This window comes from Ceratotherium simum, chromosome 9 (assembly GCF_057802395.1).
Source record: "Ceratotherium simum simum isolate JZ-2026a chromosome 9, ASM5780239v1, whole genome shotgun sequence".
Taxonomy (NCBI): Eukaryota; Metazoa; Chordata; class Mammalia; order Perissodactyla; family Rhinocerotidae; genus Ceratotherium; species Ceratotherium simum.
The window spans coordinates 54,356,330-54,360,863 of record NC_141908.1 but is presented as its reverse complement, the minus strand read 5'-3'; the positions used below and the strand labels follow the sequence as shown (position 1 = coordinate 54,360,863).

Here is a 4,534-nt window from a genome sequence, read left to right as displayed (position 1 = left end):
AAAATCATTAAATAAAAAGCTGATGGGGAACTTTATAATGGATGAATCAGGCTAACTTCATTGATCAATTTTAATATCAGAAAAACGACAACCAGATATTCTGTGCCTCCTAAATGGTATGCACAAGAAGTGCACAATGTCACCTGTAAAGGATATTTTAAGAAGAAGAAGAAAAAAGAAACTGACCAAGCCTCTAGATCTATCTAACAATTTATAGGAAATACAGAGTTCAGATGAACATGTTAAATGACATTATGAGGACAAAATTGGCAAAACCCAGAATGTGGGAAAATTCTACATGACTAACAACTGAGTTTCTTCAATTAATAAATTTGAAAGAAGAGGGAGGGAGAATCCATAGGTTAAAAGAGACTTAAAAGGCCTGTAACTAATTACAATGTGTAGAACTTGTACAGATTCTTAATTTCAACAAACCAACTGTTAGAAAAATATTATGAGACAATCAGGGATATCTGAACACTGGCTGCATATTTGATGATATTAAGGAATTACTGTTAAATATTTTAGGTGTGATATGGTATTTTGGTTATGTTTTTCAGAAAAGAGTTCTTATAGAGATTCATACTTAAACATTCATAATTTAAATATTATGACTTCTGGAATTTGTTTCAAAATAATATGAAGTAGAAGGAGAAAGCAGTAGATGAGAGGGAGAATAGAAGATACAAGATTAACCATGTATTGATAACTGTTGGAGCTGGGTGGGAGTTTAATACACTATTCTCTTCACTTTTGAACATGTGAAATTATAAATTTTAAACATTATTTTTAAAAGATTGAGGTAGCCATATGTTTACTGAAATTGGAATATTACTAATACATAGTTGTTGAATAATCAAGGTATAATTTTTTATTATTTTATTATGGTAAAATATACATCATATAAAATTTACCATTTTAATCATTTTTAAATTTACAGTTCAGTGACATTAAGTACATTCATATGTTGTGAAACCATCACCAGTATCCATTTCCAGGACTTTTTCAGCATCCCAACAGAAACTCTATTAAACAATAAGTCCCCATTTCCCCTCCCCTCAGCCCCTGGTTGCCTCTATTCTACCTTCTGTCTCTATGAATTTGCCTATTCTAAATACATCATATGAGTAGAATCACACAATATTTATCCTTTTGCAACTGGCTTATTTCACTTAGCATCATGTTTCCAAGGTTCATCCATATTGTAGCATGTATCAGAATTTCATTCCTTTTTACGACTGAATGATATTCCATTATATGTATATACCACATTTTGCTTTTCCATTCATTTGTTGATAGACATCTGTGTTGCTTCCACCTTGTGGCTACTGTGAATAATGCTGCTATGAACATTGGTGTACAAATATCTGTTTGAGTCCCTGTTTTCAACTCTTTTGTGTATATTACCTAGAAGTGGAATTGCTAGATCATAGGGTAATTCTATATCTAACTCTTTGAAGAACCATCACAATGTTTCAACAGCAGCTACACCATTTTACATCCACTAGCAATGTACAAGGATTCCAACTTCTCTACATTCTCAACAAGCAGTTGTTGTTTTCATTTTTTTTTTATAATAGCCATTCTAATGAGTGTGAAGTGGTATCTCATTGTGGTTTTGATTTGCATTTCCCTAATGACTAGTGATGTTGTGCATGTTTTCATGTTCTTATTGGCCATTTGTATATTTTGTTTGGAGAAACATCTATTTGGTTCTTGATTCCTTCGTCCATTTTTGACTGGGGTTGCTTGGGGTTTTTTGTTGTTTAGTTATAGGAGTTCTTTACATATTCTGTATGTGAATTCCTTATCAGATATATGTTTTGTAATATTTTCTCCCATTCTATGGGTTGTCTTTTCACTCTCTTGAGAGTGTCCTTTGATGTGCAAAATTTTTAATCTTGAAGAAGTCCAATTTATTTGTTTTTTCGTTTGTTGCCTATACTTTTGTTGTCATATCCAAAAAATCCTTGCCAAATCCAATGTCACGAAGATTTTCCCCTATGTTTTCCACTAAGAGTTTTATAGTTTTAGATCTTATATTTAGGTCTTTGATCAACTTTGAGTTAATTTTCGTATATGGTATAAGGTAAGGGTCCAACAATTTTGCACATATATATCCAGTTTTCCCAGCATTATTTCTTGAAAAAAAGACATAAATTTTTATTTAAGAAAATTAAACACTATATTCATACATTTTTGTATAAAAACAGTGAAAAATCTAGAAAGATCACTTTCATAATGAAAGTGTAGAAAGATATACACTACACTGTTAATAGTGATTACTTCTGGGAAGGAAAACAATATTAGGGAGGAGGATATACAAGGGCTATAGTTTTTGCTTTATATAACTTTATATTGCTTAGATTATTTATAAGCCCATATTCATACATTACTTATATAATTTTATTTATTTATTTATTTATTTTATACAGAAGTTTATTTTTAAATGCACAACAGGCTCCAAGACAACACTTCATTCTAACTATAGGTTGCAACAGATGTTATGGCAGGGAATCCAGATGTTTAAACAGGAATGGAGTTAAGGATCACCATTGCCTCAGGCACAAGGAACAGCTTACTTTTTCCCAGATTTCTTAACTCTACCTGTGGCAGGGGGCCCTTCCCCACCACCTTCGCTTTTAGCTCCTCCAGTTTCTTCTGCTCCTCCTTCTGTACCTGCTTCCTCATCCATCTCCTTGGCCTGCTCCTTGGGCTGCTTCAGGAGCTTCTTCTTGCCACCTTTGTGGCAGCACGTGGCGCCTGCTGCCCCTTCCCCAGACTCTGCGCCTTATATAATTTTTAAAAGATAGTTTTAGTGGGGTTTTTTTTTTTCCTATTTGTTTTTAAGAGAAAGTTGGTTGGATGTCAAAGCCTGGGATGGGTAAGCCAAGGGTCAATATTCTGGCAGGTAGAGGTCCAAGTTAAATAAAAACTCTAAAGCAGAAGAACTCTAGTGTGGGAAGGAATTAGCAGATCTCCAGGGTAATGCTGTTTGTCCAGATAATCTGACAGCAGTGATAGCAAATAGAGACATTTAAGAAGACTTGGTCCTAATTCTTAACCTTCCACCTAAGCCCCCCCCCCCAATTTATTTTATTTTTAATCTTCAGCTGCATTTGGATGGCAAATGTTTTGCTTATATATATATTATATATGTAAGACTCAGAGGGCCCTGTGAGCTTTGCCAGAGCAAAGCAGCCAGAGTTACAAAGAGGCTCTTATGCAATGATTGTTTGGAGAATGGAAAGTGGACCATTTTGGCCAGACCAGAGGGTTTTAATAGTAGAGCAGCAGGGGGACAGGGAAAAAAAAAAAAGGCTTTTAATTTTACAGCAATTAGTATACATTTTATTCTAGAGTTTTCACCAAAGAAATATCTTTGGAAAGCAGTCTCACAATTGTATATAACAAATGAATAAAATGCTTGTTGAATGAAAGAGACACATGAATCTGAAAGAGAAAAGATGAAGACAAATAGAGTAAATAAGAGTAGACTAATACTAGTAAGAATTGGCCTAAACACAGTGGTTTCAGTGGGAGAAGAAAAGAAAGGAATGTGTCTAGACTTATAGCCCAGAACCACCTGGACAAGACCCCTGATTAGTCAAGAAGTGTAAATTCAGAAGCCTATGACTTTTAGCCTCCAGTAAGCTATCAGTGAAACTGACTCATCATTGAATTGATCCTGCTTCCCATTTCCTGGCTCTCACTCTATTCCCTCTCTGGCCAACGCCCTCTTATTAATGACTCTCCTCTAACTGCCTTCTTCCTACAGGGTTTTCTACCCTAAGAGCAATCTGGAGGTCATCCTGGAAAGACATATCTAGCTCTTCTTCTAGAAGTCAGTGTGGTTCAGAAAGTGTTCTGTTGCTTTATGCTCAAGAGCATTTCAGCAGCACTATTGTATATCAGCTTCCTGCATCTGCCTAGCTAGAGATAATCAGTCTTCCCTTCTGATACACTTCTGTCCGGTTTCTTGGGTACCTGGGCTTTTTTCCTGTCCTCTCAAATTTTTAGTGCCCAGGATGGGCCTGGTCCTCTGACCTAGCCAGCTGGCTAGTATACCTACAGTGCTCTTGGAGATCATGCCATCATTTGTCAGAGCACATCCCTGCTGCTCATCTCCTTGGCCTTGTACTAAACTAAGATCCATAATGAATGACCCATCCCAGACAACACTGGGCACCTCAGGTGCCTGAATTCCAAAATCAAGGCCCCATCCCATCTCTTTGATTTGTACTTCCAGATTAATTACCTATGACTGGAATCAGACAAGAGTTTGACTACTTTATTAGTTTCTTACTGCTGCTGTAACAAATTATCACAAACTGGGTGGCTTAAAACAACACAAATTTATTATTTTACGGCTTTGGAGGACAGATGTCTGAAATGGGTCTCACTGAGCTAAAATGTGAGGTTGTCAAGGTGTTGACAGGGCTGCATTCCTTCTGGAGGCTCTAGGAGGGAATCCATTACCTTGCCTTTCCAGATTCTGGAGTCCACCTGCATTCTTTGGCTGATGTCCTTCCAT

At 36.2% G+C, this 4,534-nt stretch overlaps 1 pseudogene; it reads right to left on the bottom strand.

Moving 5' to 3' along the window:
• Positions 1-2,578: 2,578 nt before the first annotated feature.
• On the bottom strand, positions 2,579-4,534 carry LOC147916307 (translation machinery-associated protein 7B pseudogene; annotated as a pseudogene).